Genomic DNA, 27,517 nt, shown 5'->3' on the forward strand with positions numbered 1-27,517 from the left:
CCGCAACTTAAGCATCACCAGGATGTTCCACCTTGTGTATTTTGGGGAATGTCTCCGCCTACTGTAGGCTGCCCACCAATAACATGGCGCCATTGACAACTTATTGCACAGCAGACACCTTCACCCATCCTAATAAGTCAAACACCTCTCTTATACTTTCACTGGACATCAACTGTTCTCTTATTCAATAAACAAATCATTTTACAGCTATTATACATATTGAGGCCTGTGTGTTTCATTTTTTTTTTTATTCAAGGAACTTGGCTTCATACAAAATGTAAATGTAGAAACAACTGCAGAATTCAAATTCTGGCCAATAAACATAAATCAGGCAACAAAAACTCAGACCCAAATAAGGAATGTTCCATCTCTGGGGCATGGCTGGAACTATCATCATTGTTCAATACTATTTTTATATAAAGTAATTTTTTCCAACAAACCCCACAGATTTTTTATATATATATATATATATATGTATATGTATATATATATCAAAGATCAATAAAAATGAACAAGAAATGAATACATGGTATCAAAAAAGTACTACAGTTTTTACATGCACATACATTATCAGAACATGCAAACATGATTTTCTCCAGAAAACAGCCACATGTACACTGCAGTTGGTATGCAGAGAGAGAAATAGGAACAGTTCAATGTTTGGCAACCAACTGTGAGAGACTTTGGCGTGGATATGTTTCTTTTGAAATAGTACAGAGGCCGTAGAGATGAAGGAAGAGACTGATAGTATAAGTTTAAGTTTTAACCCACTACGGCAACATGTCAAGGGGAAATAATTGAAGGTACCTGTACAAGAATGTGGATCATTTTTACCATTACAGTTTATTCAATGGTTATGAACACCCTCCTCTGGACTGATCTCCCCCCCCCCTTAGGTGACCTAACATGGAACAGATAACCATTAGTATGACATTATTTACTTACTTTTTAAGACAAGTTTTTCCTTTTGACATCATCAACGTGGGTAAATTGTATGCATGCAAATATATAAAGTTGCTGTATTTCTAAATATCCTCTTCATTTCTGCTTCAACTCGTTGTGCCGTACGCATTTTAAAATACATGTTTTATACATGTTTGAAAACATTTTTTTTGTTTTTTTATAAAGATTTGGTCACAATCATGCTGTAGTATGAATCTGGAGATCTCCGCATGTAAAGCTACAATATGGATGAAGTATATGACCGTAGTGTCCTCTTGTTGCATAGCCCTACTTTCTCTGTCATCAAAACCCTGCTTCTGGGAAATATGCAGTACAGACATTGCAACACCTGGCCCCGCCTACTGTATCTCCAATACTATCAGTAATTGAGCAACACTTTTGCTGGAGTAGAGCATTCCTTAAACAGCACACCGTGCCACATTCCACTACCAATGTAGAATAGAAAAGAACCAAAACTCTTCCAAGCACTAGATCATCCATCCCAGGGAAACATATATATTTTTAAATTATATTGTATAAATATCCATATATATTATCTGAAGCAGATGTCAACCATCAACATTATCTGTTACCATGGCTGGGTAGATATAACGCTAGAAAGTGTGAACCATATTTATGCTATATCAGACGGGCTAAAACCTTAACATAGAGGGGTCTGAGCCAATGGGGAGACACAGGGGGGTACAGTGTGCTGGTGCCAGGGGCTCGACTCAGAGTATACACTCATTAGGGATCTGCATCTATCTCTGCTTCTCAAGCACATCCATCCAAAGAGTGCACCCTGTTTGTTTCTCATCAGATTCCTTATGTTCTATACTAACTCTGCAGTTATAGCATTGAAACAGATGGTAGCTTGCGATGCTTTCGCAGTCGACTAACCTCACCAGGAAAGTGACTATACACCACTACATCTTCATAACTGTTGTAGACCAGGTTTATGATTTACACATGCAGTGTTACTCTGCGTCTTCCTAACTGGATTTATATGCTACTAATGCCGTTTTCATGTTTGTTAAGTGTTCACACGATGATTTTGCCCCAACCTTCGTCATCCCCACTCAAATTGATGAAATATATTTACCAAAAGGAAAATCACACGTAAAAATGATCAGCAATCAGGTTAATTAATAGTGTACATTAAAAAGCATTTCTTTTTCTTGAAGAAAAGTAGTTGTTTCTCAGATAAGGCTTTCTGTACATCTTGCTCTCCTGCAGAACTACCAAATAACTACTGAAGTGTTGATGCTTTACAGAAACGGGTTTGACTTTGCATCTTTACTACAGCATGTCTAAAAGGATAGGCACTTTGTTTTAAACATCTGAAGCAGACCGTCTGTAAGAAACATTCAACCTGAAATGATGGCAAACTTGAAGCAATTTACATAAACAAAGTTGTTTTTACAAGATACAAAATATGCACACAATGAAAAGATAACATATACCATAGTTGTATATAAAACCAATCACATTTCATTTCCTCTCCTCATTTCTCTGAAGTAGTAGTAGTGACATTTGCAACGGTAAACAGTAACAAATCGACAATCACTGTCTGTAATGACAACATTGATCCCTCTATTCGATCAGGCTGTATCTTCTGACAGAAAGGGAATGTCATGTAAAGGGCTAGGCTACTGTAAATCCCTTTATATCGTGGAATGGTAAGAGTCCCAAAGCAAAGTAGAATAGCTGTTGTGCAGTTTTACTTTCAAGTGCCTTTCTTAGGGAAGTTTGAATAAATCTCTCGGACTCCTTCCTTATCGCGTGTTGTTACAGATACTAAACAATACATGGGTGTCCCCCTGCTCATCACAGAGTTAGCAAAGAGGCCTGCTGCTCGCCCATCTCTATTGTGAGTAACTGTAGTAGAGTTTCTTATGTCACTATTTGGGTCACTATCAAGACTAGGTAAAGCATTTTTTTTTTTTTAAGTTGGATGTTCTCAAGGTAATTCAGTTTGATAAAGAATCAAAGCAAAAGTGCCCTCAATTAAACATGCCACTGTCTTCAGTGCATAAGACGAAGTGGGATCAAACTCAATTACCAACAATTCACCGAATCCACATCCAATTTCATTTTCATCCAGTTCCTAAAAACGGTGCTGCTTTGTTCACATTCAAATGAATCCCAACCCTTCCTTGGCTCCCATTAGCTTTACATACAGCAACAGTGTAAACTAAATCCTTCAAAAAAAGATGATAAAACTCATCACGATTCCTAAAAAAATGCAATAAAAACATCTGTTCAAAGCCATGCTAGCACCATTCATCCTCATCTGCCTCGTGGTAGTACCTGGGTGCCCTGGCGCCAGAGCCAGACTCCGGGCTGGCGTTGCCAATACCACCAAAGGTGAAGTGGTATCCGTTGGGCACCGCATGGCTCTGCTGGGGTGGCGGAGGCAGGTGGAGGGGCCCCGGCCCCATCTGAGGCAGTGCGGTCCGAGGGGGAGCGTGCTCTGGCAGCATAGGGGCTCAGCAGCTCGTCCCGGAGGCTGCAGTACAGACTGCCCTGGCCCTGGGCTTCCCTGTGACTGTAACCCAGGAAAGGCTCAGAGCTGATGCGGGTGACAGGGGAGGGGATGTGGGAGGAGCCACTGTGCAGCAGGGCGTTGTGCTCAGACAGCCCGCGGCTCAGCCGGCCAGGACTCAGGGTGGGCAGGCCACTGCTACACTGGGCAGACACAAAGTGCACAGGGGAGGAGTTGGCAGTCTTGTAGGCCACCCCGGGGCGGGGGGTCAGGGGGGGTCTGGGGTAGCTGCCTGCGTCCACGGCTGGGTGTGCTAGCCCCTGAGGTCATCATCACTGGGCTGCATTTAACCGAACCACTACCCTAGATGAAAATTGGACAAAGCAATTTAAAACAATAAAAACGATGAGGTCATGGTCACCAGAAGGAAGGGAACGACACCAACATTGGATGGAGAGGAGAGAGAGGACAGTGGGAGAGGACAGACGACACAACCAAGGAGGACAGGGCAGCAAAAGAAAGGAGAAGAAGACAGACAAAATGGACAGAAAATGGTGAAGAAGAGGAAGAAGAGTGGAAAGAGAATTGAAAGGCCATAAGTGGTTGTACTAAAGGCAGAAAGAAGAGAAAGTTGAGTTTCAGCCGAGGCAGAAAGAGAAAGCAGACAGATCCTCATCAAGAGAGTTGCACACAAAATACACGGTGCTGTACTAAACCAGACAGACATATACTTACTGATAATGTGTAGTGTGTGTATTGTTCAGATTCTCATTGCGTACCTGATTCCTTCCCATGCTCTGCTCATATCATACCAAGCCTACAGTATACCCTGCCATGTTTTGTCCTGACATATTCTGCCGTACCCATACTGTGCCCTGCCCTGCCCATATCCTACCCTATCAATGCCCTCCCACCTGCTTGTTGATGCTGGGGTCCTGCACCTCGCTGGGGGAGGTGGCACAGCTGGTGGTGGCAGACTTGGTGGTGTGGCAGTGTTCCCTGCTGCCGTAGCGATCGCAGGAGTAGTAGCGCTGCTTCTCCCCTGCCGTCGAGTGGTTCTTCCTCTCATGGGAGCGGCCGCGGTCCTGCACCCTGTCTCTAGACGAGGGCTCTGCAGCCGGGTCTCCTGGTGTACCTTAGGAATACACACCAGGGTTAGGGTTATGGCCAAGGTTAGGGTTGGAGTTGAGGGTAAGGACATAACCCTAACCATAATCTTGGCATAAAGCTAACCCTAACCCTAGCCTTATGTTCAAACCGGGCCTCAACCTACTGTAACCCCCCCCCCCCAATTCACCTCTTAAGCCCCATTCAACCGCTGATTGCACCCAGTCTATACCTCACTCCGAAAGAGAAGATTCTTAAACACTCACAAAGGCCAGACTACTACCACACCAAAGGCTTTTCTCCCCTAAAGTTCTCCTCTCTCCAGCATTGCCCTGCTAAGACAAGAGGTGCCAATTATTAGCAGGTCATTGGGTGTGCATGTCTGTCAGTCCCTTTTATCTTTGTGATAAAGGCCAGCTGCAGAGCTCCATTCTGACACCCAGGCCTGAACGATGCCTCCATGGCGTCCAGAGCGAATCTCTATAGACGAGCCCCAGCAGGCTGGGCTAATGGTCTGCTTCTCACTCTCATGGTCCAAACACCCACATTTCGTGATCAGGGTATTGGTGGTGGGCACTCATGTAACATACACAACAAGACCCCCTTTAACCTCACCGATAAAGTGATCCCTAGCATTGCACATTTAAAACACAATTGGCATTGCTGGCAAAAATAATATTACTCTGTGTTTCAAGAATACGATTGAGCACAATCTTTGATGTGTGTGTATGTGTACTTGTAGTGTGTGTCATTGCGTATGCGTGTCTGTGTGTGGTGTTTGTGCACTAACCAGCGGTGCTTGGCGTCCTGTCGAGTGACCGCTGCTTCTTGTCCCTCTCTCTACGGTGGTGGCAGCGGTGGTGGTGGTGGTGGTGAGGCCTTTCCTGGATGCTGGGCGTCTCCAGGGTGTAGTCACGCAGGTTCGCCTCTTGGGGGCGCTGTGGGGCATGGGTGGACGCAGAGCGCTTCATCGGGCTGCAGTCAGGAACAGGCTGTGTGGAACCAATGAGGAAGAGGGATCACTGACTAGTGTATGGAAACTTACATCGCTGCTAAGCTGAGTGAAACGAGACCTGTTATACAGATGTTGATCTCTTCTCTGATCGGTTTTCAAAGTGAACTCGTAATCCAGCTGGAAATTGTAATCATCATTGTGATTATCAAACTAGAATGCTGATGGGAAGATGAGAACTGAGCGTATGGGATAAAGGAGACGTATGCACCTCACCGACTCCATTGTGAAACACCATTTCCACCTAGTGGAGACACATCTGTCCTACAGAGCCTCGCTGCAAAACATACGGCTCACATGGTCAATGTCCTCAACAAATATAGTCACCTCGATAGATTGCTGTTGGTAAAACCATAGACACGGCTACCAATTTCCCTATGTCTTAGTTGGTGCTTGAGGATAAGAACATAAGAGGGGAAACAGAAGCAATGTTTCCACCTGTAGCAGCAGACCCTTTCTCTCTTCAAAACAGCTCCATCTGATCACTAGTTTACTACTTACCAATTCCATAGGCTTGGTATCTAAGAGCAGGTTGGAGTGGGCAGATGTGTTTTAATGAGTGTTGTTCAGTCCCCGTAGAATGATGAAATGAAAAGCCTCCTCTAAGAGATGCACTTTACCTGGCTAGGCCTTTGATTTCAAGTTTTAGTTTATCCTAAAATCACTCGGTAAATCTCCCATATTGTATACGACAAAACAGAAAACATGTAGACTGGGTTCTCAATGTACGACCAAGTGTCAAACACGGACCATACGGCAGAAGCATATGCTTGCGGGACCGAGCATTTTACACACCTGCACGGCTAGTTAATACAAAATAGAATTTAGTTTTACACATACTAGTACATTGGGATCAACAAACAAAGAAGACGTGGTGCAGGGGAGATACTGAGGGACCGGAGAAAGGGGTACATACGGCCAGCAGGGTCCCCGGGGAGTGGCGTGACTGGCTCCTCTGTCACACAGCGGAGAACCAGGATCATCGGAAGGCATCAAGCCAACGAGACAGGAGAGAAAACGAGGTGCAGGCGGAGAGGGTGACATTGAACAGTTAAGACAAAAGAATAGTGGAGAAGTAGCAGGAAAATAACAGTGGTGTTATTACATGCTTATTCAAAAGTAATGATCCCTTTGTAAATATGACATAATTATGATTGAAGGGCCACTGAGGGCATTTGCCGTTCAGCACGCCTTTTTATAGAAAGGGTCAACCGGTTTTATCTCATTGTGTTTCAGCACCTGGTAATAAGACAGAATTACCCATTCCAATCAGACAGAACTGGTCTTCATGTCTTGTGATACTCAATGCCCCCATCTCTAGCCTAGATTCCTAGACCATGAATACTAAGATATCCTAGAAAACATATCTGGCTCTTTAGCTTTTGTTCTCGTGAGTCAAGCTTCTGATCTAGCAGAGGGCAAGTCTATGGGGTAGAGCTGCCCCTAGGGAATCAAAAAGGTTTCATCCACATTAAGAGGTGCTGAAACCACTAAATCAACATCTATTGCCTCTTATCATCCGACACTCCAGTTTAAAGAGATTTGGGCTTAGCTTCTCACTGGGATTCAGGTGAGGGTTCATGTCGGCTCTGGGTGTCACATATCAATACTGCACAAAGAGGAGGTGGAGGCAGGCTGGCTGGGAGATTTTACGCCCTGATCCTGTCTGGCATCGCCAGGGAGTGGGAAATGAGGCATTACCCCAAAAAAGGGAAAACATTTAATTAAGCGATGGAAAACCAAGCCGGAGAGAGAGTGAAATCCATCAGTCTGTTTCAGGGTAGAGTTCAGACTACGTGCCTCCCCATTTCACTCTAACGAAAGCAAGCCACCTCAGAAAGGCCAACTCTAATTGTCTTTGTTGAAGGATTTCCTGCCCTCGTTAGAAAAAGTGAGAACAAGTAGACAGCAGGTCACGAAGCAATCTCCCTCTCCTCTCATCCAATTTACCCCCCTCTTTACATTCTCTATCTTATAGTAACATGATTACTCTCTTCCTCCCTGAATGCATGAGGGATCACCCCTTTCATTTTCTACCCACAACCATTTTGAGCCACTATAATTTTTGTATTTCCTTCTGTTGGCAGCAGAGGAAAAACGATACAGGACAAATAGTTGGCGGTCTTCCAGGCTCTAATCAAATTATTCAGGACTTCTTCTGTGCACTAAAAGTAGGATCAACACACATCTATTCTAATTGGCCTCTGAAAGGAATGCACTTAAATGCAACAATCGATCAACATAAATATCACTCAGGAAATGAGGAGCTGATTATATTTCTTGGGACGAAATGAAGGATTCATTTTTGTTATTTTTCAGCAGTTATACTGCAGAAATATTGGATGAAATTGAACCCCTCATAAAGATAGCCACCTGACCATAGTAATCTGCCAGCAGTATAGCCACTGATGTGTAACAAAATGCAACCATGCTTTCTCCAATGTAGTTTAGTCATGGCATGCCACATCTGCTATGCTTTAAAAAATGATGTGTATGTTTTAGGGTGTTTTTACCTGTAGCTCTGCGTTGAGGCGGGGCATGGATACAGCCCTCCCCTGGTTCTCCAGTCCAGACCCAGGACCAGGCACTGTGCTGTCACTGGTGTCCATCTTCCTCATCTCCACTGACTCCTGGAGGACATAACACACACACATTAGCACGACGCATGCGCACACACACACACGCACACGCATACACACACACATACACACACACACACACACACACACACACACACACACACACACACACACACACACACACACACACACACACACACACACACACACACACACACACACACACACACACAGAGAGAGATACGTGCTTGCATACAGATAAGTATATCCAGTCAAGTTAAGTACTAGGAACAGATACATCAGGAGAGAAAATGCAGGTCGCAAGCCATGATGTTCATGTGTGCGAAGGCCATGATGTTCATGTGTGCGAAGGCCATGATGTTCATGTGTGCGAAGGACATAATGTTAATGTGTGCGAAGGCCATAATGTTAATGTGTGCGAAGGCCATGATGTTCATGTGTGCGAAGGCCATGATGTTAATGTGTACGAAGGCCATGATGTTCATGTGTGCGAAGGCCATAATGTTAATGTGTGCAAAGGACATAATGTTAATGTGTGCGAAGGCCATAATGTTAATGTGTGCGAAGGCCATAATGTTAATGTGTGCGAAGGCCATAATGTTAATGTGTGCGAAGGCCATAATGTTAATGTGTGCGAAGGCCATGATGTTAATGTGTGTGAAGGCCATGATGTTCATGTGTGCGAAGGCCATGATGTTCATGTGTGCGAAGGCCATGATGTTAATGTGTGCGAAGGCCATGATGTTCATGTGTGCGAAGGCCATGATGTTAATGTGTGCGAAGGCCATGATGTTCATGTGTGCGTAGGCCATGATGTTCATGTGTGCGTAGGCCATGATGTTCATGTGTGCGTAGGCCATGATGTTCATGTGTGCGTAGGCCATGATGTTCATGTGTGCGAAGGCCATGATGTTCATGTGTGCGAAGGCTATGATGTTCATGTGTGCGTAGGCCATGATGTTCATGTGTGCGTAGGCCATGATGTTCATGTGTGCGAAGGCCATGATGTTCATGTGTGCGAAGGCCATGATGTTCAGGTGTGCGTAGCCCATGATGTTCATGTGTGCGTAGGCCATGATGTTCATGTGTGCGTAGGCCATGATGTTCATGTGTGCGAAGGCCATGATGTTCATGTGTGCGTAGGCCATGATGTTAATGTGTGCGAAGGCCATGATGTTCATGTGTGCGAAGGCCATAATGTTAATGTGTGCGTAGGCCATGATGTTCATGTGTGCGAAGGCCATGATGTTCATGTTAAGGCCATGATGTTCATGTGCGAAGGCCATGATGTTCATGTGTGCGAAGGCCATGATGTTCATGTGTGCGTAGGCCATGATGTTCATGTGTGCGAAGGCCATGATGTTCATGTGTGCGAAGGCCATGATGTTAATGTGTGCGTAGGCCATGATGTTCATGTGTGCGAAGGCCATGATGTTCATGTGTGCGAAGGCCATAATGTTAATGTGTGCGTAGGCCATGATGTTCATGTGTGCGAAGGCCATGATGTTCATGTGTGCGAAGGCCATGATGTTCATGTGTGCAAAGGCCATGATGTTCATGTGTGCGAAGGCCATAATGTTAATGTGTGCGTAGGCCATGATGTTAATGTGTCTGTAATACAGCAGAGGGCAGAGGCCATAATGTTAATGTGTGCGTAGGCCATGATGTTCATGTGTGCGAAGGCCATGATGTTCATGTGTGCGAAGGCCATGATGTTCATGTGTGCGAAGGCCATGATGTTCATGTGTGCGTAGGCCATGATGTTCATGTGTGCGTAGGCCATGATGTTCATGTGTGCGAAGGCCATGATGTTCATGTGTGCGAAGGCCATGATGTTCAGGTGTGCGTAGCCCATGATGTTCATGTGTGCGTAGGCCATGATGTTCATGTGTGCGTAGGCCATGATGTTCATGTGTGCGAAGGCCATGATGTTCATGTGTGCGTAGGCCATGATGTTAATGTGTGCGAAGGCCATGATGTTCATGTGTGCGAAGGCCATAATGTTAATGTGTGCGTAGGCCATGATGTTCATGTGTGCGAAGGCCATGATGTTCATGTGTGCGAAGGCCATGATGTTCATGTGTGCGAAGGCCATGATGTTCATGTGTGCGAAGGCCATAATGTTAATGTGTGCGTAGGCCATGATGTTAATGTGTCTGTAATACAGCAGAGGGCAGTCTGGAATGGCTACAGTACCTGGGGAAGGGTTGTGTTTGGGACATCTTCAGACTGGCCCCTTTGGACAGGTGTCTTATTCCTGGGTCTGTGGACCTCTCTAGACTTCTCTGACACCCAGGAGGACGATCCTTTCATGGTGCCATCATGGCCTGGCCTGAATTGTTAATCATAAATAAATGTAGACGTTAGTCATCATACAATGACTAACTGATTGTAAATTAAAATAGTTTTGTATTATCTTTGCCACAAGTCTTTGTCAAATGCAAAACACAGTTACAATTGTCATAAATGTAAACCCCCAAAACATTGGGATTGTTTGAGACACTCCCCGCATGCTAGTGAACTCACAGTGTGCCTCCGTTGTTGAGCAGGGTGGAGCTGGGTCTAGGTAGGGCCTGAGGCTGAGGAAGTAGTTCACAGGGAGGCTCCATGTTGTTGAGCAGGGTGGAGCTGGGTCTAGGTAGGGCCTGAGGCTGAGGAAATAGTTCACAGGGAGGCTCCATGTTGTTGATGGCCTTCTCCTTCTCTTTCTCCTGCTTGTAAGTCAGGGGCAGTATTGGTTTAAACAGAGCCCCCACCTTACCCTGTGGATGAAAGACGGCAAGATGCTCAACATACTGAACATGCACAATATTGATCCAGGTCTCTGCCTCCAGAATATAGTCAATCAAAATTCTGGAAATGTGAGTCATATTGGTTTTGTTAGGAGATGTTTGAAGCATTTTCATCCATGGGTGAAATGTATGTCTCCTGGGCATCAGCAATAGTGTGTGTGTGTGATACCTGGGAGCCGGCAGCATTCTGTTGCTGTTGCTGCTGTTGCTGCTCCTTGAGCCTCTTGGCTCGGTTCTGCTTGTAGTAGTCAAAGATCATCAGGGCTGCATACACCTTCCCAACAGTAAGCTCATTGGCTGAGAGAGGTACACAGGGGAGTGGTTGATGAAAACCTCTGACTTATCCATTATCTCATCCATCTGTATTGGTCTCATCCAAACTCTCTGATGCCAGTTTATCGCTAATTCTATTCAGTCGAACCAAAGGTATCACTTGAAACAAAGAGGGATTTAGCTGTTTGAAGAAAATTGCTGCATGCCAGGCTTGAAAGAAGGAGAGAAGAAGTATCTGTTTAAAATGCCATTGTTCTCAGGTGAGATGCTTAGATCCTGCCACAAGATGTCAGTGGAGACAAAGCAGATGACTGGAATCTTAACTGACGGCCAAGTGAGAGCAAAGGTCCTACATGTTATGGCAACCTGTGTGTCATCTACAGTTTGGCAGGGGATCAACTCTTACAAGAGCAGCAAGTATATTTTATTGATTAAATTAGAAGCTGTTAGTATTGTCTTGCTAGGGCAATTGAATTTTTTCTGTCTTTTACCTAGTAGCCTAGTTAACTTCACTAGGGTAGGGGGCAGCATTCGGAATTTTGGATGAAAAGCATTCCCAAATTAAACTGCCTGCTACTCAGGCCCAGATGATAGGATATGCATGTAATTAGTAGATTTTGATAGTAAACACTCTAAAGTTTCCAGAACTGTTAAAATAATGTCTATGAGTATAACAGAACTGATATGGCAGGCGAAAACCCGAGGAAAATCCAACCAGGAAGTACTATTATTTTGAAAGGCTGTTTTTCCATTGAAAGCCAATCCACCATACAAAGACATTAGGACCCAGTTCACGAGCTCTGTGGCTTCTTCTACATGTGGCCAGTCTTTAGGCATTGTTTCAGGCTTTTACTCTGAAAAATGAGGGAGACACAGCACTTTCAATCAGTGGCCAGTGGAAATTTCCAGACATTAGCCATGCGCCTGATCGGGAACATGCCTTTCGTGTTTCTCTTTTTCTATTGACGAAGCTTTTGTCCGGTTTAAATATTATTGATTATTTATGACAAAAACAACCGGAGGATTGATTTTAAACATTGATTGGCATGTTTCTACTAACTTTTATTGTACTTAAAAAAAAAAACTTTTGGTCTGGACTTAGTGCATGCGCCTTGAGCATTCGGATTAGCGGACAAAACGCGCAAACAAAAAGGAGGTTTTTGGTCATAAAGAGGGACATTATCAAACAAAACAAACATTTAAACAAACAAACAAAACAAATAAAACAAACATTATCGAACACAACATGCATGTATTGTGTAACATGAAGTCCAAATAGTGCCATCTGATGAAGATCATCAAAGGTTAGTGATTAACTTAATTTATGTTGTTTTGAATTTGGTGCCCTGCACGCTAGCGTCCCACATATCCCAGAGAAGTTAACATGCTTAAATGTCTTACTCACATTGGCCACGGAGAAGGAGAGCCCACAGTCCTTGATAGCGGCACTATTATCCTTGTACCGGAGAGGTTAATCACTGCTGTTTGAACGGTCTGATTACTCAGTAGTTTCTGGCCTATTTGTGTAACAGTCCTGCTAAGTTGTGGGCGTGTTATATTGTAGGGAGTGTATTCTTGACAGCTGCTAAGCAATCAACAATCAAACCGAGTTGTTCTGCGGAGTTATTCAAGGAAGGAAAGTGAGGAAGGGGGTCAGCATTGAGTAGCTTGGATGAATAAGGTGCCCAGAGTAAACTGCCTGCTGCTCTGTCCCAGATGCATATTATTAGTAGTATTGGATAGGAAACACTCTGAAGTTTCTAAAACTGTTTGAATGAAAACCTGAGACAAATCCAACCAGGAAGGGGGAAATCTGAGGTTTGTAGTTGTAGTTTCATTTAAGTGATTGCCTATCCAATATGCTGTGTCTATGGGGCCAGATGGCTTCCAGCAGATGTCAACAGTCTATAGAACGTTGTTTGAGGATTCTTGTCATGTTTTGTCATATATTGTCTTGTCCTTGTGCTTTCCCTTCTGTTCGTTTCCCCCTGCTGGTCTTATTAGGTTCGTTCCCTTTTTCTATCCCTCTCTCTCCCCCTCCCTCTCTCTCTTCTCTCTATCGTTCCGTTCCTGCTCCCAGCTGTTCCTCATTCTCCTAACTCACTCATTTACTCTTTTCACACCTGTCCCCTATTTTGCCCTCTGATTAGAGCCCTATTTCTTCCCTTGTTTTCCGCTTCTGTCCTTGTCGGATCCTTGTATGATGTTTCGCTGTTCTGTGTCCTTGTCTCGCCCTGTCGTGTTTTGTCTCCTTCAGATGCTGCGTGTGAGCAGGTGTCTTAGTCTGCTACGGTCGGTGCCTCCCCGAAGCAACATGCAGTCAATGGTCGAGTCTCCAGTCTGTCCTCGTTACTACGAGTGGATTTAAGTTTTTTCCTGTTTTGTTTTCTTCTTGATTTTTCCAGGATTATTACTTTTGTCATATACTGGAATAAAGACTCTGTTTTCGTTAAGTCGCTTTTGGGTCCTCATTCACCAGCATAACAATTCTATTGTGGAAGGGGATCGAATAAGAGCTGTTTCAACAAGTGGACTAGGCTGTAGCCAACCAGTTGTTTACTGCGCAGTCACGCGGGCGCGCCGTTCCTTCTTTTTCCTCTGTAATGAATACGCTACTGTCTGGTTGGAATATTATTGAAGATTTATTAGAAAAATACCCTAAGGCTTGATTGTAAACATCGTCTGACATGTTTATACAAACTGTAATGGAACTTTTTTGACTTTCCATCTGGATTTTGCACTCGCGCATTGTGCCTTTGGAATAGTGAACTAAACGCATGAACAAAAGGTATTTGGACATAAATATGGATGTAACCGAACAAAACTAACATTTCTTGTGGAAGTGGGAGTCCTGGGAGTGCATTCCGACAAAGATCAGCAAAGGTAAGTGAAGATTGAAATGCTATTTATGACTTTTGTTGTCTCCACAACTTGGCGGGTAACTGTATGGCTTGCTTTTGTGGCTGAACGCTGTTCTCAGACTATTGAATATTGTGCTTTTGCCGTAAAGCTTTTTTGAAATCTGACACAGCAGTTGCATTAAGAAGAAGTTTATCTTTAATTCTATGAAAAACATGTATCTTTCATCAAAGTTTATGATGAGTATTTCTCTTATTTGATGTGGCTCTGCAATTTCTCCGGATGTTTTGGAGGCTTTTTCAGAACATGGCACCAATGTAAACTGAGGTTTTTGGATATAAATATGAACTTGATCGAACAAAACATACATGTATTGTATAACATTGAGTCCTGTGAGTGTAATCTGATGAAGATCGTTGAAGTTAGTGATTCCTTTTATCTATATTTCTGCTTTTTGTGACACCTCTCTTTGGTTGGAAAATGTCTGAATGCTTTCTGTGACTAGTTGCTGACCTAACATAATGATATGTTCTGCTTTTGCCGAAAAGCCTTTTTGAAATCGGACACTGGGGTTGGATTAACGAGAAGTATTTCTTTAAAATGGTGTAAAATACTTGTATGGTTGAGGAATTTTAATTATGAGATTTCTGTTGTTTTGAATTTGGCGCCCTGCTATTTCACAGGCTGTTGGCGAGGGGGGCCTCTAGCGTCCCAAATTATTCCAGGGAGGTTAACACTTTTTTGGTTACTTCATGATTCCATATGTGTTATTTCATAGTTTTGATGTCTTCACTATCATTCTACAGTGTAGAAAATAGTCCAAATAAAGAAAAACAATTGAATGAGTAGATGTTCTAAAACTTTTGACCCGTAGTGTATGTTCCCCTTCAGTCCCTATACATTTTGGCCCACTTTTTGGCCCTGACAGAGACATGGATTTCCCCAGACACCACTGCTACTCCAGCTACTTCATCTGACTATATGTTCTCTCATAGTCCGAGAACATCTGGTCATCGCAGTGGTGGCACACTACTCATTTCTCCTGAGTGGAGATTTTCTCTTCTCACCTGTTGATCTCCTCATTTGAATTCCATGCTGTCACTGCTCCACTCAAGCTTAACATTGATGTCATCTATCACCCAACAGGTGCCCTTGGAGAGTTCCTCAATGAGCTTGACACCTTGATAAGTACATATCCTGAGGATAGCTCACCACTCATCATACTGGGCGACTTTAACCTTCAGCTTCAATAAATTTCTTTCCACTCCTTTTCTCTTTTGACCTCGCCCTTTCTAAGTCACGTCCCACTTCAAGGCCGGCAATATGCATGACTTCATCTCCACTAGAGGCTGTTCGCCTACTAATCTCACTGCAACCCCCCTTCATGTCTCTAATCACTACTTTGTTTCCTTTTCTCTCCATCTCTCCTCCAACCCCATAGACTCAGCCCCTACCCAGATGGTCATGCGCTGCCGCATCTTCTCTCCTCCTTATGCTAAATCATTCTCCCTCCTGTCACCTGACTCTGCATCTTCGACCCTACTCTCCCTCCCTTTCATACTTTGACTCACTGTCCCCTTTCCTCCCAGCCGGCCCTACCTTTCTCTCCCGCTTCATGGCTGAGTCACTCACTGCATGCTAACAGAACAGGGCTACGAGCAGCTGAGCAAAAATGGAGGAAAACTAAACTTCTGGAGGACCTATCATCCTGCAGATTCATGTTCTGCAACATTGGTAGCGTACAACCTGTCCTCACACAGGAAGCGGCGCTGGTCCTAATCCAGGGACTTTCCTACGGAGCAGCAAGGGGAACTGCACCTCCTTACCTTCAGGCTATGCTCAAACCCTACATCCCAACCGGAGCACGTTCCACCACTTCTGGTCTCTTGGCCCTCCCACCCCTACTCAGCCCAGTCAAACCTCTTCTCTGTCAAGGCACCCCAATGGCGGAAAAAGCCTCCCACTAAAGTCAGGACCTGCCCATCTTCCGAAAACATCTGAAACCCTACCTCTTTGAAGAGTATCTTAACTTCTTCGAGATAGGGGGCGCTCTTTTAATTTTTGGATAAAAAACGTTCCCGTTTTAACCTGTTAGTCCTCTAGGGGCATTATTTCATTTTTGGATAAAAAGACGTGCCCGTTTTAAACGCAATATTTTGTCACGAAAAGATGCTCGACTATGCTTGGAATTGATAGTTTTGGAAAGAAGGCACTCTGACGTTTCCAGAACTGCAAAGATTTTCACTGTGAGTGCCGTTGAACAAAAGCTTCAGGCAAAACCAAGATGTTTGAGCTCCCAGGAAATGAACAGGATTTCTGAAGCTACGTTTTCCATGATCGCCTTATATGGCTGTGAATGCGACAGGAATGAACGGACACTTTCTATCGTTTCCCCAAGGTGTCTGCAGCATTGTGACGTATTTGTAGGCATATCATTGGAAGATTGACCATAAGAGACTACAATTGCCAAGTGTCCCGCACGGTGTCTGTGTGGAAATTGGTGCGCAAAAGTCAGCTACCAGTATTTTTCCATCCGAATCAGAGAAGAATGCAGGCTTCCAGGGACGGCATTTCAATGAAGATATATATGACAAAACACCTTGAAGATTAATTCAAACAACGTTTTCCATGTTTCAGTCGATATTATGGAGTTAATTCGGAAAAAAGTTTGACGTGTAGGTGACTGAATTTTCGGTTAGTTTCGGTAGCCAAATGCATAGTAACAAAACGGAACGTTGTGTCCTACACAAGAATCTTTCAGGAAAAACTGGACATCTGCTATGTAACTGAGAGTCTCCTCATTGAAACATCTGAAGTTCTTCAAAGGTAAATTATTTTATTTGATCCCTTTGCTGGTTTTTGTGAATATGTTGCGTGCTAAATGCTAACGCTAAATGCTAAGCTAGCTATCACCACTCTTACACAAATTATTGATTTTCTCTGGTTCTAAAGCATATTTTGAAAATCTGAGACGACATGATTGTTAAGAAAAGGATAAGCTTGAGAGCAGGCATATTTATTTCATTTCATTTGCGATTTTTAGAAATTGCTAACGTTGCGTTATGGTAATGAGCTTGAGGCTGTAGTAACGCGACCGCATGCGGGATTGCTCGTCGCAAGATGTTAAATAACTCTCACAGGAAAATGTACTTGATTCGATTGTGATGTGTTGTTGGCTCATCTAGCTATTTTAAGATGAATGCACTAATTGTAAGTCGCATTTGGATAAGAGTGTCTGCTAAATTACTACAAATTTTTTATGTTGTTTCAGAGTGAGGAGTCTGGGCTTGCCACTTTAACATGTGGCATAAACAGAATCACAGACAGTCCAGGTATCCTTCTTGTAAAGATGAAATATAGCAGTGACATGAAGCAAGGGTCCGAGAGGACTGCCGTGCAGAGGTGCTTACGTTTGTGTGGTGTAACCAACAGATCCATAGTCTTCTGTGAAAGGCTTGGCCAAACTGTAGAGAGCTCTTTCTTCAGTTCAGCATCAGAAAGACGCTGGGCAACCATCCCTAAGAAGAAGATCGCAAGAGAAAATAGAATATTCTTGCATCAAATACACAATTATCTAATTTAAGTATAGCAACAAAAGATAAAGACAAAAGTAAACATGAGCTTGCAGAGTCATTGTGGAGGTGAACCAGAGAGAATAACTTATTGAAAGCGGCACTGAGCAGTGAAGCTAGAGAAAAGCATACTGCTCTGTGACGTCATTCAACTACGCAGCACAGGCCCTAAACACAAAACCCACCACAGAGCAGCCTAATGAGACCAAATGGGACCCATATCTACTAATGCAAACCTTCTGTAAGCAACAAACAAGCAGCATATGTCCCTGCTACGCATCCTGGGGACATCACAACATCTGTCTGTCTGTCTGTCTGTCTGTCTGTCTGTCTGTCTGTCTGTCTGTCTGTCTGTCTGTCTGTCTGTCTGTCTGTCTGTCTGTCTGTCTGTCTGTCTGTCTGTCTGTCTGTCTGTCTGTCTGTCTGTCTGTCTGTCTGTCTGTCTGTCTGTCTGTCTGTCTGTCTGTCTGTCTGTCTGTCTGTCTGTCTGTCTGTCTGTCTGTCTGTCTGTCTGTCTGTCTGTCTAGGAGGACAATGTGATGGATCGCTAAATCTAACATTTACAACTAGTGTTTGTTGCTTTTGCTTGAGTCATCAAGTCGGCCTCATGATAGGTATGCACCTAGCCTATCATGTATGACACAGGGGTGGAGAGGGGACAGAGTGGGGTGGAGAGGGGACAGAGTGGGGTGGAGAGGGGACAGAGTGGGGGGAGAGAGGACAGGGTGGGGGGAGGGGGACATGGGTAGGGGGAGAGGGGACAGGGGTAGGGGGAGAGGGGACATGGGTAGGGGGAGAGGGGACATGGGTAGGGGGAGAGGGGACATGGGTAGGAGGGAATGGGGACAGGGAAGGAGGGAAAGGGGACAGGGTAGGGGGAGAGGGGACATGGGTAGGAGGGAAAGGGGACAGGGTAGGGGGAGAGGGGACAGGGTAGGAGGGAAAGGGGACAGGGTAGGGGGAGAGGGGACAGGGTAGGGTGGAGAGGGGACAGGGTAGGAGGGAAAGGGGACAGGGTAGGGGGGAGAGGGGACAGGGTAGGGGGAGAGGGGACAGGGTAGGGGGAAAGGGGACAGGGTAGGGGGAAGAGGGGACAGGGTAGGGGGAGAGGGGACAGGGAAGGGGGAACATAGGCGGGGCAGAGGATAGGGAGAGAGAGAAGGGCGGTCTCACCTGAGGACAGTTTGATCTCCAGGGCCGTGCGGATCAGGGCCATGAGAGTGGAGGTAAAGTGGACTGTGTTGTCATCAGCGATGGGCATGTTCATCTTGACTAGCCGCTGGAGAGAATGTGTGGACGGAGGAGGAGGTTAGAAACACACTTCTACTGTTAACACTTCATCCAGACCATCAGCCAATCAGGAGAAACCAGTCTGTGTGCTGCTGGTAATATTCACAGAGGCCCCTACAGCACACAAAAAGCTTTCTCAACGAGTACAAAGAGGAGACAAACTAAACATTCACATTCACTGCTATTGGCTACAGTATGCACTATGCTGCAAGTCAAAGTGCACCGGTGCAAGACTGACATTGATCGAAATAAAAGTGAGAAAGGGCATGTACGCATAACCATGGAAGTGCCTCAAAGATCTCAGGAGCTCCACTCTGTGGTTGCTATACCAACAATCAAACTGAGGTAAAAAGGTATGACGCTGCTCAAGTCATAAACATCTTGAGAACCAATGCCTAGCATCGACAGAAAAAGCATGTGTCACACACAGTCCATTCCAAATAACCTGAACTGCTTATCAAAAGAGATGAAATCTACACCACTATATGCATACAGAGCACTATGTTTGATGTTTAAGCTATTGTGGTAGAGTTGAGCTCCCCTGAACACAAAAAGCATTCCCCTACTATCAGTTGCGGTGCAAAAGTACGACAGAAGTCAGAATGAGAAAGGAGAGGAGGGGAGGGGTGAGACACACAGACAGGATGAGAGAGAATGAAAGATAGAAAGACAGAGAGTAAAGCACACATATTTCTCACACAGGAAAGCAACAGAAGCCACACACACTGGCCCACAAAACCGAAAAACCCCTAGTGGGTAAACTCAGGGGATAGACTGAGATAAGGTAAGGGAGAGCAATACTAAACCCCTAGTGGGTAAACTCAGGGGATAGACTGAGATAAGGTAAGGGAGAGCAATACTAAACCCCTAGTGGGTAAACTCAGGGGATAGACTGAGATAAGGTAAGGGAGAGCAATACTAAACCCCTAGTGGGTAAACTCAGGGGATAGACTGAGATAAGGTAAGGGAGAGCAATACTAAACCCCTAGTGGGTAAACTCAGGGGATAGACTGAGATAAGGTAAGGAGAGCAATACTAAACCCCTAGTGGGTAAACTCAGGGGATAGACTGAGATAAGGTAAGGGAGAGCAATACTAAACCCCTAGTGGGTAAACTCAGGGGATAGACTGAGATAAGGTAAGGGAGAGCAATACTAAACCCCTAGTGGGTAAACTCAGGGGAGTAGACTGAGATAAGGTAAGGGAGAGCAATACTAAACCCCTAGTGGGTAAACTCAGGGGATAGACTGAGATAAGGTAAGGAGAGACTAGTGGGTAAACTCAGGGGATAGACTGAGATAAGGTAAGGGAGAGCAATACTAAACCCCTAGTGGGTAAACTCAGGGGATAGACTGAGATAAGGTAAGGGAGAGCAATACTAAACCCCTAGTGGGTAAACTCAGGGGATAGACTGAGATAAGGTAAGGGAGAGCAATACTAAACCCCTAGTGGGTAAACTCAGGGGATAGACTGAGATAAGGTAAGGGAGAGCAATACTAAACCCCTAGTGGGTAAACTCAGGGGATAGACTGAGATAAGGTAAGGGAGAGCAATACTAAACCCCTAGTGGGTAAACTCAGGGGATAGACTGAGATAAGGTAAGGGAGAGCAATACTAAACCCCTAGTGGGTAAACTCAGGGGATAGACTGAGATAAGGTAAGGGAGAGCAATACTAAACCCCTAGTGGGTAAACTCAGGGGATAGACTGAGATAAGGTAAGGAGAGCAATACTAAACCCCTAGTGGGTAAACTCAGGGGATAGACTGAGATAAGGTAAGGGAGAGCAATACTAAACCCCTAGTGGGTAAACTCAGGGGATAGACTGAGATAAGGTAAGGGAGAGCAATACTAAACCCCTAGTGGGTAAACTCAGGGGATAGACTGAGATAAGGTAAGGGAGAGCAATACTAAACCCCTTTCCTATTAAACAGATTGATTGGTAAAGGATTTAAATCTGGGGACAGTCCTGGATTGGTCGAATATGTGTGTATTGTAGAATTAAATCGAAATATTCTTTCATGAATTTATCTGCGCATGCCTGCTGTGTTGGATGTATTAAAGGACAATTCCGACACTTTTCAACATCATAATCATAATCACCATTTCCAGCACCATACCAGTTCTACATAGGTGAAAATGTCGCGTTTCTGTGATCTGTGGTTAAAAAGATAAGAAGAAAGTTCCCCAAAAACGGCCATTTTCTCAACTTGTAGCAAGTTTCTTGCCAGACAGAGGGTATTTTCTTCCTCCCCATGTCACCGCAAATTTGAAAATCACTATTTTTAAAATGATGATGTCATCAGGTAGAACTTTTTAACTTTATATATTTTTCTACAGAAAGTAGAAATGTGGCGTTTTCACATATGTAGACAGTGGTATTGTACTGGAGACAATAACATGAGGTTGGAAAGTGGTGGTTGCCCTTTCAATTACAGAGACGGGATTATATGAAAACCTATTATGTATTTATTATCCTAACGAATTTGACACCCACTACCGTAAATGTTACTAAATACTTAGTAACACGTTTTCACATAGTGGGGATACCGTATGCGTCTCATGGTCTATCTCTCCGCCTTAGTGGACATCACCTCACAGGCTGAGCTTGCTCCAAATAAAGTAGCTACGCCCAAAAAAAGAAGGGGAGGGAAGGGGCTACACCAAAGATATCAGAGCGTTAGCAAAACAAACTAAAGAAACAAGGGAACACTGCAGAGCACAGAGATTGGCTGGAGGTCAAGCCAATGGGAAGACAGGTCGAGCAGAGGGAGTGGCTACCTTGTAGGCGACTCTTGGCGGACATTTCTTTCCCAAACCTAAGGGTGGGGACATGTGGAGGAGCATCTGATACATATCAAGGTACTTGATACGGCCACTTCACAGAGTAGGAAACAAAAAGCCAAATAAAGAAGGATGGAAAGTTAGAGGAGGAAAGGAACAAAATGTTTTGTTTTTTTAAGAAACCAAAATGAATAGGAAAAAACAAAAACAGAAATCTGTGTTATTTAGATTTCCAGTAGCGACATGGAGATGGATGCCATCTTTGGCCACGGTGGACCAGGGATGCATCAGTGCGGTGGTGAACTCAGCTCAGGAGGAAGTGAGCTGCTCAGATTCCTGAGGGGAGACATGGGATGGAAGAGTGAGTCTGGAAGAGTGAGAAGAAGAACACACAGGATGCTGATGGGGAGAGAACGACAGCATTGTACGTAGTGTGGATGACGGCTTCTGCATGCTGAGAGACATCCAGGGAGGGTTCACCAGAAGCACGGAAACAAAGGTTTCAATGCCAGACTTCTTAACGAATTAAAGCCCTCCTTTCTCTTTACAACGTTTACGTCTAGGATCCCAAAAACACAGTACGTAAAGACGTTGATCCGATTCAGACGTGTTCATGATCTGAATCAATTTAGGACTAAACATCCAAACGTAATGTTTAATCTAACTGTACATAGATAGGAGACGGAACAGGTGCAAACCAGAATGTGTTCACTGCATACCTCGACACATCATGTAGAAAGTAAGCATTACATAGTGATTCCAATGTCAGGTAGAGTTGGGGTTTAACATGGCTTTGAAAGCTTTGTTTCCAGTCTGGCATCATTAACCAAAGCCAGTCAGTCTGGAAGGGCGGGTGCTAGTGTGTAGGCGAGTCATTGGTGCACAGCCATTCACTTAAGTCTCTTGGCATAGGAACACAAAGCACCCTAGTGGAGGAAATGTTCTGGGGTTGCTAACCTTGTACGCTACCCTATTAGGGCAGTTCTTCCCTAAGCCAAGAGGGGGTGAGATAATTCGTAACAAGTTGTACATATCGTTATAGCGAATCCGTCCGCTGCAAAAAGAACAAGCAGATATAAAAACAACAACTTCAGGACAGCTTCAAGAGAACAATGATCATCAGAGGGCTGACAGGGTACTAGGAGGTATGTTACCATACCGTACCCTCTACATGACACTACATGGAGGATTGTCAGCAAGTCACAAAGTATCAGGCAGGGATTAGGCAGTCCCCTCCATACTAGCAGCTGTAATACTAGATATCTCTCTGACTGGGCATAGAGGCACAGTAGGAGCACCAGCCAGCCAGATGGCTGAAGGGAGGGAGGGAGAGGGACACATACCAGGCAGCAGGGTCGTACTCAGCCCAAACACGGATGAACTCATCCAGATGATGAGGCCCCAGTATAGACGAGTCTCGAGTCAGGTACTCAAAGTTATCCATGATGACAGCCACAAACAGATTGAGCATCTGGAAGATACGATTCACAAGGATTTATGGGAATAGACACAGTATGCTGGCACAACACTAACTCCTAGTCCTAACTCCTAACTCCTTGTCACATGCACTGAATATAAGTGTAGACCTTACCGTGAAATGCTTTCTTACAAGCCCCTAACCAACAGTGCAGTTCAAGAAGAGTTAAAAAAAATATTTACCAAATAAACTAAAGTAAAAAAATGATAAAAAGTAACACAATAAAATAACAAAAACGTGGCTATTTACAGGGGGTCTGTGTGCGGGGGTACAGGTTAGTTGAGGTCATTTGTACATGTAGATAGGGACGAAGTGACTATGCATAGATAATTAACAGTGAGTAGCAGCAGTGTAGGGGGTCAATGTAAATAGTCCGGTGGCCATTTGATTAAGTGTTCAGCAGTTTTATGGCTTGGGGGTAGAAGCTGTTAAGGATCCTTTTGGTCCTAGACTTGGCGCTCCAGTATCACTTGCCGTGCGGTAGCAGAGAAAACAGTCGATGACTTGTGTGACTGGAGTCTCTGACAATTTTATGGGCAGTCCTCTGACACCGTCTATTATATAGGTCCTGGATGTCAGGAAGCTTGGCCCCAGTGATGTACTGGACCGTACGCACTACCCTATGTAGCGCCTTATGGTCAGATGCCGAGCAGTTGCCATACCAGGTGGTGATGCAACCGGTCAAGATGCTCTCGATGGTGCAACTGTAGAACTTTTTGAAGATCTGGGGACCCATGCCAAATCTATTCAGTCTCCTTTTCAGTCTCGCCCTCTTTACGACTGTCTTGGTGTGTTTGGACCATGATAATTAGGTGGTGAAGTGGACACCAAGGAACTTGAAACTTTTTGACCCGCTCAACTACAGTCACGTCAATGTTAATGTGGGCCTGTTCGGCCACGATCAGCTCCTTAGTCTTGCTCACATTGAGGGAGAGGTTGTTGTCCTGGCACCACACTGCCAGTTCTCTGAGCTCCTCCTTACATTTACATTTACTTTTAAGTCATTTAGCAGACGCTCTTATCCAGAGCGACTTACAAATTGGTGCATTCACCTTATGACATCCTTATATGCTGTCTCATCAATGTCGGTGATCAGGCCTACCACTGTTGTGTCGTCAGTAAACTTAATGATGGTGTTGGAGTCAAGCTTGGCCACGCAGTCATGAGTGAACAGGGAGTACAGGAGGGGACAAAGTACACACCCCTAAGGGGCCCCTGTGTTGAGGATCAGTGTGGCAGAAGTGTTGTGCCTACCCTTACCACCTAGGGGGTGGCCCGTCAGGAAGTCCAGGATCCAGCTGCAGAGGGAGGTGTTTAGTCCCAGGGTCCTTAGCTTAGTGATGAGCTTTGAGGGTACTATGGTGTTGAACGCTGTGCAGTAGTCAATGAATAGCATTCTCACATAGGTGTTCCTTTTGTCCAGGTGGGAAAGGGCAGTGTGGAGTGCTATTTAGATTTTGTCATCTGTGGATCTGTTGGGGCGGTATGCAAATTGGAGTGAGTCTAGGGCAGGCCTGGGCAATTCCAGTCCTTGGGGGCCTGATTGGTGTCACACTTTTCACCCATCCCTTGCAAACACACCTGATTTAAACTAACTCCATTTTTAACTGAAGATCATGATTAGTTGATTATTGGAGTCAGGTGTGTTAGCTGGAGAAAAAGTGTGACACCAACCAGGCCCCCAGGACTGGAGTTGCCCAGGCCTGGTCTAGGGTATCCAGGAGGATGCTGTTGATGTGAGCCACGACCAGCCATTCAAAGCACTTCATGGTTACTGATGTGAGTGCTATGGGGCGGTAATCATTTAGGCAGGTTGCCTTTGCTTCCTTGGGCACAGGGACTATGGTGGTCTGCTTAAAGCATGTTGGTATTACAGACTTGGTCAGGGAGAGGTTGAAAATGTCAGTGAAGACACTTGCTTTGAGTACACGCCCTGGTTTTCCGTCTGGCCCTGCAGCTTTGTGAATGTTGACATGTTTAAAGGTCCTGCTCACATTGGCTACCGAGAGCATTATCACAGTCATCCAGAACAGCTGGTGCTCTCGTGCATGCTTCAGTGTTGCTTGCCTCGAAGCGAGCATAAAAAGGCATTTATCTCGTCTGGTAGGCTCGCGTCAACAGGCAGCTCATGTCTGGATTTCCCTTTGAAGTCCGTAATATTTTCAAGCCCTGCCACTTCCGAAGAGCGTAAGAGCTGGTGTAGTAGGATTCAATCTTAATCCTGTATTGATTGATGGTTCGTCTGAGGGCATAGTGGGATTTCTTAAAAGCGTCCGGATTAGTGTCCTGCTTCTTGAAAGCGGCAGCTCTAACCTTTAGCTCAATGCAGATGTTGCCTGTAATCCATGGCTTCTGGTTGGAATATGTACGTACAGTCACTGTTGGGACGACATCGTCGATGCACTTGTTGATGAAGCCGATGACTGAGGTGGTGTATTCCTCAATGCCATTGGATGAACATATTCCAGTCTGTGCTAGCAAAACAGTCTGACCACTTCTGTATTGAGCGAGTCACTGGTACTTCCTGCTTTAGTTTTTGCTTGTAAGCAGGAATCAGAAGGATAGAATTATGGTCAGATTTGCCAAATTTAGGGTGGGGGTGAGCTTTGTATTGCATCTCTGTGTGTGGAGTAAAGGGTGGCCTATAGTTTTTTTTCTCCTGTGGTTGCACATGCTGGTAAAAATGTGGTAAAATTGATTTAAGTTTGCCTGCTTTAAAGTTCCCGGCCACTAGAAGCATTGCTTCTGGATGAGCATTTTCTTGTTTGCTTATGGCCTTATAGAGTTGGTTGAGTGCGGTCTTGGTGCCAGCATCGGTCTGTGGTGGTAAATAGACGGCTACTAATAATATAGATGAGAAATCTCTTAGTAGATAGTGAAGTCTACAGCTTATCATAAGGTACTCTACCTCAGGCGAGCAATATCTCGAGACTTCTTTAATATTAGACATCGCGCACCACCTGTTATTGACACCCCCCCCCCCACCGCTCGTCTTACCAGACATAGCTTTTCTGTTCTACCGGTGCATGGAAAATCCCGCCAGCTCTATATTATCCGTGTTGTCGTTCAGCCACGACTCGGTGAAACATAAGATATTACAGTTTTTAATGTCCCGTTGGTAGCATAATCTTAATCATACGTCATCAATTTTATTTTACAATGATTGCACGTTAGCCAGTAGAACGGATGGCAGTGGGAGTTTACTCGCTCGTCTACGGATTCTCAGAAGGCAGCCCTACCTTCGCCCCCTTTTCCTCCGTCTTTTCTTGCACGCAAATTCTTGGGATTTGGGAAAGCAGTATATCCTTCTCGTCGGACTCGTTAAAGGAAAAAGCTTCTTCCAGTTCGAAGTGAATAATCGCTGATCTGATGTCCAGAAGTTATTTTTGGTAAAACGTCAGCCATCCTCTTCAGCGCCATCTTATTCAGATCATTGTCTAACGTTAACGTGCCTTATTACTGCACATCAGCCGAACATCAATACAGTTACAGTGTATGTTGGATGACATCAGTACTAACCAGGAAAGAGCAGAGGAAGATGAAGGAGACAAAGTAGAAGTAGGCGAAGTCACTGCCACACTCCTTCCCCAGGTTGCCTGACCTCTCATCGCAGGCTCTGTGACTCAAACACGATAGCATGATCTCATGCCACGCCTCCCCTGTGGCACTCCTGGAAAACAAGGGTGGCCAGACGGACAGAAATACCTTTTGAGATTACAATGAACACCTCTAACAAAGTTATTGTGGAAGATGGTCACAGTGTACAACTCGGACGACGTAAGATGTTGCTAGCTACATACAACCCCTGGCTTACAGAGTTACAGGAGAGGTAGGGGAAGGGAGAGGGAGAGGGCAATTGTAATAATGTTGGTGCTCTGTAAAGCAGAGGAAGGAGTGACTAAGGAAAATGTGTATTTACCTGAACAGCAGCATGAGGGCCTGAAGAAAAGTGCGGAAGTTGTTGTGGTGAGTGATGGCTGTGTCCTCATTGAGCTCAATGTTTCCAAACACCTGGTATAGTAAGGGATCGATTATACCCACAGATCATGCCAGTTTCTGCCTTACACTGCATAAATATTTTCTTATTTAATAAAAAACTAAATTTCACACCATTTTAGTCCGAAGGCGTGTATAAACCAATTATTTTGAGGGAACATTTTCAAGGGAGTCCAGGAAGGAAATGTTCATATTTGGAAAGAATGGAAGCAGCACTCACCTGCATACCAATGATGGCATAGATGAAGAACAGCATCGCTATCAGAAGGCAAACATAGGGCAGGGCCTGGAAGGACAAGAACACTGTTCAGCAAAGTGCTCTAAATGCAAG

General features: G+C 44.7%; 1 pseudogene; it reads right to left on the minus strand.

The window, feature by feature from the left end:
* Positions 1–231: 231 nt before the first annotated feature.
* Positions 232–27,517, minus strand: part of LOC124036150 — a 146,945-nt pseudogene continuing 119,659 nt past the window's right edge.

This window comes from Oncorhynchus gorbuscha, linkage group LG05 (assembly GCF_021184085.1).
Source record: "Oncorhynchus gorbuscha isolate QuinsamMale2020 ecotype Even-year linkage group LG05, OgorEven_v1.0, whole genome shotgun sequence".
Classification (NCBI taxonomy): Eukaryota; Metazoa; Chordata; class Actinopteri; order Salmoniformes; family Salmonidae; genus Oncorhynchus; species Oncorhynchus gorbuscha.